This window comes from Micromys minutus (assembly GCF_963924665.1).
Source record: "Micromys minutus genome assembly, chromosome: 12".
NCBI classification, from domain to species: domain Eukaryota; kingdom Metazoa; phylum Chordata; class Mammalia; order Rodentia; family Muridae; genus Micromys; species Micromys minutus.
Window position 1 is genome coordinate 52,368,144 of NC_137981.1, and position 16,096 is coordinate 52,384,239.

Sequence of the window (16,096 nt, forward strand, 5' to 3'; positions counted from 1 at the left end):
GAAATAGGTAGAACCGGAAATTATTATGTTAAGCAAAAGAAGCCAGGCTCAGGAAGATAAATACCACATATTTTCCTTCATGCAGAAATTCTGAGGGGGCTAGGGGAAGAAAGCTTGAAACCAAGAGTCAACAAGCGAGAGGGAGACAGAAACGTGCATGTGTGTGTGTGTGCACACGCTCAAGGGTATGTGCGCTTGTGTGTATGTGTGTGTGAGTGCAAGTGTGTATGTCTGACCATGAGAGGTGGAAAAGAGATCTTAAGGAAGAGGGAGAGAGAAAAGAAGGAAATAGAATAACAGATGCATGTGGCGTGACAGAGAAGGTATGTTGCTGAGGGAAGCGGGGTAGGCGAGGGGCAGAGAGTCAGGGTAGGTCAGCGGGAAGTGGCAGCAATAAGAACAAAACATGTGTTATAAAAATTGTCATGAAACGAACTCCTTCATGCTCCAATTTAACCACAGGATAATATACACTTCTTGGATAAAGGGATCGAGGTGGACAATGTTTCAGAAACCTGCTCTAGGGCTGGAGAGATGGCTCAGTGGTTAAGAGCACCGACTGTTCTTCCAGAGGTCCTGAGTTCAATTCCCAGCAACCACATGGTGGCTCACAACCATCTGTCATGGATCTGATGCCCTCTTCCGGTGTGTCTGAAGACAACGACGGTGTACTGACATACGTGAAAAATAAATACATAAATAACACATTTTTTAAAAAAAGAAACCCGCTCTAATGATCCGTTCTGATTACTGTCGCTGGCTGTGTGAGCTTGTTCTCTGTGTCTCATTGTCTAAGAAGCAGAAGGAACAAGACAGTGCCGACTGTTGCTCTGAATGAGTGGCTTGTGTGATACCCAGTGAACTGAGTTCTACACGGTAAGCACTTAGTGCTAGCAATCATGTGCGGGCGGGAAGCTCAGCTTGTTTTCGTTTGCGCAGTGTAGGGGGGAATAATTGGTGTTTAAATTGTGTATTTTTTGTAATGACAACAGAAACACATCTCGGTAATAATGAATGCATACAAGAGAACAATTTTCATAGTCTCACTGTAAAATTTTTATTTTTTTTTATCTTAGTTGCTTTTATACCATATACCGACTCAAACCAGGGTTAGAACAAAAAAAAAAAAAAATATTTTTTTTGAATGTCTGACCCTGACCTCATTTTAGAGGGAGAGTAGGCACGCTCTTCTGTTGCTATGACAACATATCTGAGCAAACAATTTAAAGGAGATACAGGTTTATTTTGGCCCGCTGTCTTAGAGCTGGCATGGTCAGCTGTTTCTGTTGCTTTGGGCCTGTGAAGAGGTGGACCATAATGGCAGAAACAGGGTATGACAAAGGAGGCTCTCCTAGTGGCAGCTAACCAGACAGTCAGGAGGGGGCCAGCAACAAGATACACCCTTCAAAATGGCACCCACAGCGGCCTATTTCCTCTGTCCTGGTCCCTACCTCATTACGGCCCACTCAATATGAATTAACTTACGGATTATTCCCCCCTTGACGTTAGCAGTCCCCCAACCTAGTCAGTCACCATTAACTAGCTCTGAAGGCCACACCTTCTGCCTGGGAACACTCTTGGGAAACACTTTCTATCCGAATCACAATGTTCCTTTTAGCGAACATCCTAAATACTACAGCTTGCATAGTTAACGGGAGCAACGGCAGCAATAAGCGTCAAGGACACCAAAGTAAGCAGAGAAATCTAATGCGATTACCTGGGAATCCAGCAACCCCACTTCTGGGACTTACTCAAAATGGCAACCAGACCCTCGGTGAAGTGTCTGCACCCTCAGGTTCCTGTCAGATGCAGCATTTCTCATGGCAGCCATGATGGGGGCACAGCCCCAGGTCCCCCTGTAGCTGAGCACATTAAAGCCAAACCCAGACACATGGTGGGTGTACACAATCGAGTATTAGGAAGGAAGGAGAGTTTGTCCTTTGTGATAATGTGACAGACCTAGAAGACACCTTGCCAATTAAAATCAGCCAACCACTGGAGGACAAATATGTCAAGCTTTCTTTTATGGAGAGTAGCTAAAACTGCCAACCTTACAGAAGAGAACCGACGGTTGATAGGGAATGAAGGAAGGGGAGGATGGGAACTCACGGCCCCTCCCCCCTCCCATGTCTGACTTTCTATAACTTGGTCCCATCTAGTTTTAACCACACCCTGCCAATGCCAACCTCATATAAAGGTATCAATGGATTAATGCACCGATTAAATCAGAGTCCTCAGGGTCCAATCACATCCATAAGACCGTGAGGAACATCTGCCAATCAGACGAGCACCCATGCTGAACTTCATGCTTGGGCCAGGGTGCGGTGAGGAGCATGACATAGCAGGATCATGACTCCGGAGACCAGTGATTGCCCAATCCGCTGTGGCTGTAATACCTGTACTCCCAGGGTTTTGACCAAGGACAACACTTCAGGCTTATACTGCCTATTCTCAAAGTCAGGCATGGGCCCATGAAAAGCTGCAGACATCAAGACAGGAAAAATATCCCATTTTAATTTTTATGAGGGATTAAGTTTTGCACCGAGTATTTCATATTTAGCCAAACTCTCAACTAACTTTGAAATAAGTGATGGGCCAGAAATGTATTCTTCATGGCTTAACTTCTAAAAAATATTACTCCTGAAGTTATTCTAGAATAATAGAAAAGAACTCTGGAAAAAACGTACATGTAACATGAAAACTTTAAAAATGTAGGCTTCTAAATAACAAGAAAAGGGCGAGGGGGAGGTGAGGAGGTGGCTCAGAGGTCCTGAGTTCAATTCCCAGCAACCAGATGTGGGATCTATCTGTCACAGTCATCTATAAAGGGATCTGATGCCCTCTTCTGGGATGCAGGTTTACATACAGATAGAGCACTCATATACATAAAAATAAATGTAAAAGAAAGAGAAAAAATGGACTTCATCCAAGTTATATTTTGCATGAAAAACAGGACGGCACCTTCGAGACCTAATAGTGATACCATTCTAATATTTGCCCAACCTCAGGCTCAGGATCAAGCCTCAAGGGCGTGTCTCTCTCTCTCTCTCTCTCTCTCTCTCTCTCTCTCTCTCTCTCTCTCTCTCTCTCTCTCTCTCTGTGTGTGTGTGTGTGTGTGTGTGTGTGTGTGTGTGTGTGTGTGTGTGTGTGTGTAAAAATAGATAGAGATGGTTTCTCAACCTGTGGGTCACGACCCCTCAAATGTTGAATAATTCATTTGTAGTCATCATATAAGGCCATAAGAGAACACAGATATTTACATTTTGATTCATAGTTAGGGTGGTTAGGCGGTTTGAGTAAGTTTGGTGTGTGTGTGTGACTCCTTGGCCATAGGCAATAGCACTCTGAGGAGGAGTGACCTTATTAGAGATGTTGTGGCTTTGAAGGCTCCTAGGCTCAGGCTCTACCCAGTACCAAAGAGAGCCTCCTCCTGGCTGCCTTCAGATCAAGTTGTAGAACGCTTGTCTCCTCCAGGATCATGTCTGCCTGTACGCAGCCAATCTTCCCGCCATGATGATCATGGACTGAACCTCTGAAACTCTAAGCCAGCCCCCGTTAAATGTTTGCCTTTATAAGAGTTGCCTTGGTCATGGTGTTTCATTCAAGAAATAAACTAGGAAAGGGGTCACCACAGGATGAAGAAAAAATCTCAGCGTTAGGAAGGTTGAAAACTGCTGCCGTAGACAAAGCACAGTTTTGTTGTAGTTACAGAAATTGGTTCTTAACAATATAAAATTAACGATATTTCTGACAAAAAAAAAAAAAAAAACTTAGGTATGCAGAAATGCTTCCACAGAGGAAAAGTGTAGAGAGCACAGGCATGGCAAGTGTCCCCACGCTGGAGTTACAGGTACATGCTACTGCGGGCTTCTGGGGACCTGGACTTCACCACTGAGCCATCTTCCCAGCCCCCATTTTGGTTTTTAGACAGAAGCAGAATAAACTCATGAGGGCGGCTGCACCTATGAACACAGCTATGACTGCATACACAAGGCTCATGCAAGCCCAAGCCAGAGCAGAGCCCACCCCGGAGCGGTGAGGTGTGCACAAGGACCCACCCCTAGAAGAGAAGATGCTGGGAATGGACAGTCAGCATTCTGGAAGCATATTACCCCACGTGGGTTGAGCAAACTCCAGTCGAGGGCACACATCCAGGAATATATGAGCAGCACAAACTGAATTGATGGGTAGGGGTGGGGGAAAAATGAGGACACAAAATGAGGTGGGTAATAAAAGATGTTAGACGTGGTGGGGAGGGGAGGAAGGAGTGAATGCAAACACACCGTGTGACGTTCTAAAAGAACTAATAAAAGATAAGGATTTAAAGTGTTGCTGCTATTTTGAAAAAAAAAAAAAGAAAGAAAGAAAGACAATAACCAGAGTGGCTGAGATGGCTCAACAGGTAAACGAGCTTGTTATCCAAGCCTAACAGCCCGAGTTCAATCCTCAGGAGCCCGTGTGGAAGGAGAGAACAGACTCTGAGAAGCTATCTCTGACCTCTGATGCTGACACCATGGTATGCATGCCCCCGCCCCTGAAAACTAGTAATGTAATAAAGCAGTGTGTGTGTGTGTGTGTGTGTGTGCATGTGTGTGTGCATGAGTGTGTATGTTAATTAAGAAAAGAGCTACATACTAGTGTTAACCTCTGTGTTATTCACCGGATCAGCGGGGTAGGAGCAACTCCAACATCCATCAACAGATTAGTGGACACACAAAATATGGTCTTTCTGTCCTGGGGCATATTCTGCAAACTTAATAAGGAAAAACATACCATACTGTCTCGTGATAAAGCATTGATGAGTTTTAAGAACATGTTAAGCCAAGTGCATGACTCTGGTGCCACAGGGAACCTTCTTGTCCCGGGGTAGGTGAGCCTTCTGTCTCATTTTCAACTTGCCTATGAAAAATGGAGCTTACCAATTAAGTGTGTCAACTGTTCAAAAAGGGTTAAACTACCTTGCTACCAAGGTCACATTGGCTGAGAGAAAGAGGGGGACAGGGGGACTGAAGTAGATTGCCCAGAACGATCAGCCACAGGCAACATCTTTTTGTATCAAAGATGCAGGGTAGATTGGAGCCACCGTTTCTGGTTTTGACTTGTTTGCCCTCAGAAATGTTCTGAGACCAACACAAACTGTCCTGGAGCCCTGACCCCTTGCCTCTAATAGTTTGGACTCCAGGTGACCAGTTGTCTGGACCGCTCCTGGGGATATCCTGCTTATCCGGTTTCTGGCTACACTTCCCAGACCTTACTGCCCCTGGCTGTTTGGATCAGCTGTCCTGACAATTTCTTTCCAGTTTGTTCTCTCTGTCATCCCCACCATTTCCTTAATCTCTTGACTGCTCCATGCCCTCCATTTTGTTTTTGCAAAGCTTTACAGGAAATAGCATTATATTTAGCAATACACCTTGGGAATCCCTTAGAACAGCGGTTTTCAACGTGTGGCTTGTGACCCCTTGGCAAACCTCCATCTTTGAAAATATTTATATCATGATGTATTATAACAGTAGCAAAATTACAGTTATGAAGCAGCAACAAAAGATTTCATGGTTGTGGTGTCACCACAGTATGACAAACTGTATTAAAGGGTCGTGTCATTAGGAACGTTGAGAAATGCTGCCTTAGAACAAAGTGCTAGAAGCTGTTGGCGTCTGCGTTCGGTCACTAACAAAAGTATGACAGAAAGCCTTGCACACAGAGGCAGGTCCAGTAAGCCCTTCTTATACCCCCTGGTTATAGAGAGCATAGAAAAGCTCTGATCCTTAAGCTTCCCTGCATCCACTTACCCTCTCCCTTCCCACAACCCTCCCCAGCACTATTTATTCTACATCAGGGCAACAGATTAGATCAGTTGTTGGGTAACTGCAATTCACAACTCCAACAGCAGGTGGCGCTAGCAGCATATCTATCTAGTATTACATTGTGCCTGGCCTTTTTGTTTGTTTTTAATAACGATGCCTCCAAATACTATTTTTTACCCCCAAGAATAACAACATCGCCTCCTTGATCTGCTAATTTTTGCCATCCCTCCACAGAACACTACTCTATTTCTTTGTAATTCCATAAGCTATTTTCAGTGATATACAGTGAAGTATTGCTAGTCAAAAACCGCGGGCTCACATTGCTATGAACTGATTTCCTGGGATTTACAAATCTGTTTTGAAGCTGGCCCTCTTTCTGTAGCTTGTTCCCCAGATTTTATGGTCTTTTTCTGCTAGGTGCCAGGGAGACAAGAATATTCCACATTCGTGGTCTTCTGTAAGACTGAGAAGGTCATGCCATGTCCTTCTTGGGTACTACAGGACATACGTTTATGAGAAAGTTCATACAGTGCTGACTGAGATCATCCCTGCTGCTTGATAAACAGGCTCCTGGGTTATTTAACAATGGTGATAGTTATATTTTCAAGTCAGGGTTTTTTCATGCTCTTGCAAGTGTCTTCCTGTATTTAATTTTTCTTTCTTTTTTTAAAAAAATGTATTTTATTTATATGAGTGCACTGCTGCTATCTTCAGACACACCAGAAGAGGGCATCTGGTCCCATTACAGACGGTTGTGAGCCGCCATGTGGTTGCCGGAATTTGAACTCAGGACCACTGGAAGAGCAGTCAGTGCTCTTAGCTACTGAGCCACTTCTCCAATTGTATTTAATTTCCTATGCTCCTGCCTCTGCAGCTAGCAAGGGCTCCTTCTCCACCCTGCCGTGGAAGCCACAGGTGACCTCTCACAACGAGGGTCCCTCTTACACTGGGGTCGGACACCCACTCAGCAGATGCTCACTGGGGGTCAATGCTAGGGAGAATATTGTGCAACTACCATGACCTCACTTGTGAAGAGACTTCTGTGGTTTGTGCAGAAAAGACAGTGCTGACAGAGATCACAACAGCGCCTCTACCACAGGGGCAGGGCTGGCAGCTCACTCCGGGTGGGGAGGGGAAGGCTGAGGCCCTGAAAATGCCTTCTGTAGAGGTCATGGTATCTACTTTACAGGAAGAGTTTGAAATGACACCTCACATTACTGCTAGGCTCCTTCTACCCAGGGGAGTTCCTATTGACAAGCAAAAGACAACCCTTGTGGCTGGAGAGAAGGCTCAGCGGTTAAGAGCACCGACTGATCTTCCAGAGGTCCTGAGTTCATATTCCCAGCAACCACATGGTGGCTAACAACCATCTGTAGTGGGATCTGATGCCCTCTTCTGGTGTGTCTGAAGACAGCTACAGTGGCTGAGAGTAAAGAGAGACAGAGAAAGGGTGGGGGACAACAGGCCGTTGTCAACGGTGACTGTAGTCACCTTCTCCAAGTGCCCCTACTTCCTAATTTTACTGTTGTCACCATGAGAGTATGAATCTATGAAGCGATTGAGCCTGTGAGGTAAAAAGACCTCAGAAGAAGAGAGAAGAAACCAGTTTCCCGCAATCCTCTTAGAAAGCAGGATCACAATCACTTGCCCTCCCAACCCCCTACTAGTTCATCCTCCATCTTACAGGTCCTAACACCTCCCAATAGCACTGACTGAGCTGAGGACCAAGCCTTCAGCCCTTGGGCCTTGTAAACATCTTTTACACATCTCTTAGCCGATCCTTGGACTTGACTCTATTGGCCTTCTGATAAGATATTCTGTTGACAGGTTTCTTGCCTTTCTATTAGAATAAAATTCAGTAATTCGTTCTATACTGCTCCTTCCACACACTGCCTGGTGAGATTCATTAGTATTTTATTCTGGATCTCTGCTACAGGGGTATTTCTGTTCTATATACAGATAGAAATATACATTTCTGGTTTTGTGCCATATGTTTTAACAAGTTTTACTGCCAGGATGTTGTGAACAGAAGGTTGTAAGGAGCCGGTTCTGATTGGACAACATTGTACTAAGACGCATCTCTTGCATGAGTTAGTCAAAATACAGCTGACACTGGACATGGGACGGGGGTCTGTGAGTCAACACTGGATGTCTGGGGAACCCCAAATGTAAACAGTGATGTAATCTCTTGTATAACCATTTCTGGCAGAATGTCACTTTTGTGTGTGTCCTGTCTAAATACAGCTTTGAGGTCAGACGCTAGAACTTGAACTTTTGTCTTCACCAGCCTCTGTCTGTCTGTCTGTCTGTCTGTAGGCCTGTGTGCCTATGTGCTGCCTCTTGCTGTATGGATATATATGTGTGTGTGTGTGTGTGTGTAATGTATATATGTATGTGTATATACATGTGTGTGTGTGTATATATATATGTATATATATATATATATATATACACACACACACCTGTGTTGGCCTGATACCTGCCATAGCTGCCTGAATTAGTGGCCTTCACCCAGAGTGAATAAAGTGTGCCCTGTCATTCCACTGTCCCTCCAGTTCTCAGCCTTCCAGCCTCCTGTGACCCTCCCTTCCTGAACTCAGAACAGGGACCTCCAATAGGGTTAAGTTTCAAAGGATAAAGTAGAAGAATTTTCCACCTTTGTGTTTGGCTAACATGGTCCTTTGAGTGAGAAGTGTCCCCCATAGGCTAGGGTATTTGAACACTTGATTCCCAGTAGGTGGTAAAGATTTAGGAGGTGGGGCCCTTGATGGTGAAAGTGACTCACTGGGGTCAAGCTAAGAGAATATATAACCACACCCTTTTCCTTCTTCCTCCCCCCCCCCCTCTAACTCTTTCTCTGACTCTCTCTCCCCCTCTCTTCTTCTCTCTCTTTCCCTCTCCCTCCCTCCCTCCCTCCCTTTCTCCCTTCCACCCTCTATTTCTCCCTCCCCCATCTTCAAGTTTTTGTTTCAGGTGTGATTTCTCAGCTTCCTCCTCCTGCCCCATGCCTCCCTGCCATGCCTCCCCGCTGTGCCTGCTACTCTCATCCTTTAGGAACTAAAAACTAAATTAAACCTTTCCTTCCTTACATTGCTTTTAGTCAGGTTGTTTTTATCACATCAACAGAAAAATAAATGACACAGAGAGTAATTATTGTACTTAATTGAACTTCTTTATTTCTTTTTTTTAAAAAAGGATTTGTTTATTTATTTTATAAGTACACAGTAGCTGCGTTCAGACACACCAGAAGATCCCATTACAGATGGTTGTGAGCCACCATGTGGTTGCTGGGAATTGACCTTAGGACTTCTGGAAGAGCAGCCAGTGTGTTTAACCACTGAGCCATCTCTCCAGCCCCTGACTTACTTTTCAAGTATTCAAAAAGTATTTGCTGTTTCAGTTAGGCATATTCTTTACAAGTAATATTTTTACTCCTGTATCTCTTTTGCTGCTTAGTTAACTTGGGCTTAGGTTTTCTTTCTTTCTTTTTTGTTTTATTTACATTTTCCAGGAACTTGTTTTACATTGTGATTCTTTACAATTTATTTTATGAGACTTTTACATGATTATACTCTTACATACTTTGGTTTCTCTACACCTATGGTTCTAGATATTTTTAGTTCTAAATATGTGTGCTTACATTTTCCTTTTATTCTTTATTTTTTCCCTCCTCCTCCTCTTCCTCTTCCTCCTCTCCTTCTGAGAGAGAATCTCTATGTAGCCCTACCTGTCCTGGAACTCACAGAGATCCTCAAGTCCTCTCCCTCCACCACGCCCAGCCTTTTCCTTTTCCTTCTTGTCTAAATTCCCTAAGCTCTTCTTCTTGTTTGAATACTTCTACTTAAAACAGGTTTTAGAAGACTGAGCTAACCACAGGCTGACTGAATTCTCCTGTTCTCATTTGGGTCCGTTGTTTCTTCTCTTCACCTTTGTACTCCATCTTGAAGAATTCCATCATTTGCACCAAGGCAAAGAGCTACAGGAGCAACTTGCAGACTGAGATTCTGAGAGGACTTTTTGGCAAATCACAGGAAAAAATAAAAACATCACCTCCCAGGGTTTGCCTGGCACTTGAGTGTGCCAAGACCACTTTAACAAGGGCAGGCGTTAACAAACAGACCACTTCTAAGTGGAGTTGGCGTCCAGGAAGAACTGAAGAGGTTAATTCTCCATCTCAGGGGTTCTCTGCAAATGTGGCATGCAAGGTTTAAGGGAACAAACCCTGAGGTGTAATATTATGAGAGGGAGGGGCCTGTTTAAATAAGAACATGCTGCCACAGAGAGATGACTAATAGACTATGTAAGTAATGAACTCCAGGAATCTGCCTGCCAGAACTACCCCGCTGAGTAAGGCAACTGATACAGAGTACTTAAAGACAGTTGGTTATCTTGAAAGAAAAGGGTTCCGGAGTCCAGGAGTCCTGCCCAAATACGAGCAAGGCACTTGGATGAAGCTACATCTTGAGACTGGAGTAGGCGGAGGACAGTGCCTAGCATAGCCGGCACCCTAACCTAGGTTTAGTCTACACTGTTCAAGGGTTTTGCAAGCACAGTTTCAGAGAGCACCTTCCAAGATAAGGGAATCCAAACTCTTGCCATGCAAATTAACAGCCTGTAAAGTTCTGAGTCACTTTTATTGTGTCTGTAACAATTCTAACCTATCTGCCCTTCCTCCCAAAGGACACACACTCAAAACTATGAATCTTAGGGATAAAGAGCAAGTAGGGGTAACCATTAGCCTTTGCAAGCTGGTTGATCATGAACGTGCCTACTGTGTCTTCCAAATACCTTCAGGTGTTTCTGGAAGACCCAAAACCATTCTTCTAAGGGCTCACAAAACAGTCTGGCTATTCAATTTTCTTTTGCCTCGCCTTCACCAGGTGAAATCGCCACCCCCATCTGACCCTTGTAGTCTAGCCATGAGTATTGTGACACTTCCTTGTAGTACCAGTGGTGGTGGTGGTAGTGGTTGGGTTGTCCACTGCGGTGCCCCTGTCCCCTCTGGAGGTGTCTGCTATGGTTACTAAAGCACTCTTGGGTGTGCCACTGTCTCACAGGGGTTTGGGTTGTGGTTGTCATCACCTTCATTGTCCTAGTTAGGGTTTTAGTTAAGTTTAGTTAGTTTCACACACCTATTCCAACAAGGCCACACCCCCTAATAGTGCCACTCGCTGGACCAAGCATAAGCAAACCGTCACAATCACCGTCTTTGCCTCCACTCAGTATAGACTTCTAAGGGGCTAGGTGAGAAGAAAATAAAAACGAAGCAAGAGCCTGAATTGTCACTGCTCTGACACGCCAGCCACAGTCTCTGGCTCCCCAACCCCATCACCCCATCTTCTCTGTCTCTCTCTCTGAGAAAGAGCCTCATTACAGAGGTCAGATTAGCCTAGAATGTGCCATTCTCCTGCCTCTACCTCCACCGCTGGGATTACATAGTCTTGACCCTCTCCAGAGCCCTTGCCTTGTGATTTCTAAGTCAACCTTTACTTCTTAGGACTCTTTTCTCCCAGTGACTTTTCTCTGGGACCCTCATGAATAAAATATACTTCCAGTGAGAAAGTTCCTCCTTTGTCACTGATAAAGTTCCTCCTTTGTCACACTCCTAGTGTCCCAGCCCTCCCACCCACCTAAGGATGGTGGTGATCCTGTTTTATTTTAAGGGCCCAGGAGCCAAGTCAGCTTATCTGTTCCTTTTATATAGCCTGGAGTGATAACTGTCTTTCACTTGCCTAAATGACCAGGGAATAAAATCCGAAGAAGGACATTTCATGCACGTGAAGATTATGTGAGATTCAGATACAAATAAAGTTTTATTGAAACACAGCCATAGTCACTCATTTATTGACCAGTGGCTGCACAGAATCAAGTCATTGGAGCAAAGTCCCTATTATGGTCAACAATACCATTGGTGTGCACACACAAACACACACCTTCCCAGAAAAAAGACCAATGGTTTCAGTTTCCAGTGGAGCTCTGGGTTTGGATTCCCTTTTGTCTGACACCAATTTAACTATGCAGGCAATTTCTTACATCTTCTAAGTCACCATTTCAACACCTGTAAGGTGAAGAGGACAGGAGTTACATCAGTGACGCCCAGGGGTCACATATCAGATATTTACATCACAATTCATAAAAGTAGCAAAATCACACTTGTGAAGTGACAACAAAGTTTTACAGTTGTGGGGGACCACAACAGCACAAATTATATTAAAGAGTTGAAACATTACGAAAGCTGAGAACCGAGTTACTGCATTTATTGTGTCGGTAACAATCCCACCTTATCTGCCTCTGAAGGATTCCCTTGAGAGTAAGAAGAGCAGGTGTGAGGTTGGACACACACATTCCTTACACACATTCCTTACCACTCTAAAACGGTGTCTTCAAAATTGTTCTCATACTAAATAAACGTTCTAGATCAAGGCTCTTTGTTATTGTGCCAGAGTGACAGACAGGAAGGACCGCTGAATGTGACAGTCATGGAGAAATACAGTCCAAGTGTCCCCGGGGTCAGGAGCTGCTGGGGAACTTCACTCCTACTACAGACAAAGGTCAAGTTTCAGCAGGCAGTTTTCAGCTTTTGCTCACTGTTCGTGGGTTTTCCATAGATTGTCCTAATTGTCACCATTATCTCGTCTGAACAGCTTTATAGTTTGTTTTAAAAGGTTTATGTCTTATTTTATGTTAAGAGTGTGCCAGCATATGTTTCTGTGCACCACATGCACAGAACCCACAGAGGTCGGAAGAAGATGTCAGATGCCCTGGAACTGGAGTTACATGTGTTTGTGAACTGCCTTGTGTGGCTGGAACAGAACCTGGGTCCTCTGCAAGCAGTAAGTGCTCTTGACCATGGAACTCTCTCTCTAGCTCCTTTTCTTTTCTTTTCTTTTTTTGACACTTGGTTTCATGTACCCCAGGCTGGTCTTGAACTCTGGATCCTCCTACTTCCACTTCTGAGTGCTAGGATTACAGGGATGTATGACCGTGCCAAACTTTATGAAGATTTTTTTATATACATACATGGACTTTTAAAGAACCATGTATATAATATTTAAAACTGTACAAATGTAGTTTTTTTTTGTAAATCAAAGAGCTTTCACCTGCCTCACAGGACTGTGACTGTATTATAGTTTCAGCAAACTAATGATTAATTTAAAATTCTGTGTATGTGTTTATGTGTGTGTACACATACATTCATGCATATGGGTGCTGGTGTGGATGTATCACGCTCACATATAAAAGTCAAAAGAAACCTTGAGTGTCAGTCTTTATACTATTCTTTAAGATAGGATGTTTATAGTTTTCAGCTAGCTGGCCTGCAAGCTTGGTGCTAGTGGTAGTGGGGCTCCTGTCTCTACTCCTTACACAGACTATAGGGACTCTTTGAGAGTCCCTGGGGTTACAGCACATCACGGTGCCATGTCGAACCACTGAGCAAACAAACTAATAATTTCTTTCTTTCTTTTCCTTTTTTAAAAAAGATTTATTTATTTTATATATGTGAGTACACTGTAGCCGTCTTCAGACACATCAGAACACATTACAGATGGTTGTGAGCCACCATGTGGTTGCTGGGATTTGAACTCAGGACCTCTGGAAGAGCAGTCAGTGCTCTTAACCACTGAGCCATCTCTCCAGCCCAACTAATGATTTCTAATTGCTCATATCATCAGTTTTCTCTGCAAGGTGGGATCAACTTATGTAGATGTCCTAGGAATAAAACTGAAAGGGTTTTGTTTCGTAGTGTAAAAGGCTGAAGTCCTGACGGAGCATAAGTTTTCCCACAAGGAGGATCAAGAGAGGGATGGTATAAAAACCACAATTATTGTCTTCCTAACTACTGGGGTCCATGCCTCATCCAAAGCCAGCTGGCAAACCTGAGGATGCTCTAGTGATGCATCTGCACCGCTTGGCGTTACAGAGGCATGTGAGAATCTCCGGGATGTATGAGAAGAGGAGCCCCTTTGCCCTGCCCGGCTCAGGGGACCCACATTCCAGTGCATCACCTGTTCCACTGCATTGGCTGTAAATGCCCACAAAGGTCTGCTTAGAACTGGTCGTCACGTGCATCCCTTATGATTCCCTGTAGTTCTAGCAGCAACTCATTTCCTTATGCAGAAAACAAAAACAAAAAACCAACACCCACAGGACTGACCTTAGCAGAATCCATATCTTCTCACGAGGAAGTTGTGCCAGTCAAACTTGGTAATAAACCCGATTAAGGGGGAAAGCAGAGCCCTGATCAGCTGTTTTGGAATTCTGTATTAGATACTGTTAGGATAGATACAGAATTCAGGCCAACTAGCCTAGCCTGGAAATACATTTCTCCTCGTTTCTTTCTCTGGAGTTCCCAAAGCACAGATGTGAGTATTCTTGTGTGCAAGAGTTGCTAGTATCTATGAGTTTTAGAATCTAGATAGCTGCCATTATGGATTATCTCTTTCTTTCCTTTTTTTTTTTTTTTCTTTTCTGAAAAGACACCAGAGGAAGAGGAAAAAGATAATTCTGGGAAACATGCTGCTATTCCACCTACCCATCTGGTCAAGTGCCTAATTTTAAACCTCATTTTAATAACAAGACTTTGAATAGCTGTGCTTTTGTGATTTAAATGGACTTTCAAACTGGTTATATCAGAACCATCTGATATAACAAAGTGGGTGGACTTCAATCTGTAGAGAAAAAAGAATGAACAAACTAAACGTTTCTTTCCACTTTACTCCAACTCTCTTAAAGGCGACCAATAACTGCAAAACCTGAGATCTCCTGGGTCCAAATTCAAACCTGGACTTCTGGAAAGACCCTATAACACCAAAGTGTGAATCGATTGGAATGGTTCTGGTTGCAACCGAGTTCCACGGAAATACAGGATTAACACTCTAGTGTGCATTAAATGTAAACAAAACAAAACGCTTGCATAAAGAACAAAGACCATCCATTTCCCTGCACACAGGTGACCAAGGCGACTCAGACCCAGGTCCCAGACCAAGGTCGGCAGCTGCTAAAGGTCCCGGAGGAGCAGTGGCTGAGCGGAGAGAGGGTGAGGAGTTAAGTCCGAGGAAATAGTCAAAGGTAAACTTTGATCCAAAACAGAGCATGGCCAAGGATGAAACCGTGAAAGAGCAACAACAAAAATAGCAGCTGCCCTATTCATTACTTCCTTTGTCTCTCAGGCCCAAAAGCCAAAGGTTTGTAGAGCCTACGTGAATCCGTGAATAAGAATTTCAAACTAGGGAAACAAACAAAACAAAACGAAAACCCAAAAGCAACAAAATAGAAGTGCATCTTTCTTTCCCTCCTTGCCTCCCTCCCTCCCTCCCTCCCTCCCTCCCTGCCTGCCTCCCTCCCTCCCTCCCTCCCTCCCTGATTTACTGGCAGAGAGGCCAGTGGAAGCTTCACAGAGAAGCCCTCTCTGCTCGCAGTCTTCCAGTTGGCGCCCCCTTCAGTTTATGTCCAGAACTCCAGCTCTTTTCACAGCTGCCCACCATCCACCTTAGCCCTGTGGAGTTGGTTCACACCACAGTTAGTGGCTGGTATCCCCACCGACACGAGCTCGAAAGCTTTAGAATTTGTAAGAACACAGGAAGTCCTCGTCGGGGTCACGGCCCTCCTTCGCTTGTGCCTCTTGAACCAAGTTTCCTGTTTAACTCACTGTCCAGGACTCTGCCAGTCTGGGGCCTGTTAGACCTGCTCGGTGGCCTTGGCGTTTGCTGTCCAGGCGGTTCAGAACACTTCCCCTTTTATCGTGGGGTCATTCTCGCTTCCGGTAGTTCTGCCCGTCAGTCTCCCCTTATCTTAGATGTCTTTCAAGATGCTTCTGTGTAAATCTCCGGCGACCACACTCCCCAAGCTCCTGGCTAGGGTTTCTCTCTGCGGGCCTAGCCTCCTTTGGTATGCATTAATTTCAAGTCTTAACTTCTTCCTACTGATATGTGAAGGTAGGGGTCTCATTTACCTCACTTCTGACGCCTCCGTTCCAGGAACAGTGCCCAACACATAGTAGGTCACTTATGGAGGAAGGAAGAAGAAATTAGCCTGGGTGGTTAAGCCATTGACCAAGAAGTTATTTTGGGGAGACGCTGGAAATCATTGTGGATGTCAGCTCTACACTGATAGAAATACGTCTTTCAGTGTATTATAAATAGATTCTTATTGGAATGTTTTCTTCCTTTTTTTAGAGTGTTTCCTTAGCCATTTTTAATTTCTTCTTTTGAGAACTGTTTAGTACAGTAGCTCAGTTTGTAGTTTGGTTGATTGCTTTCCTATTGTTTAAATTACAGGTGAGTTTATATTTT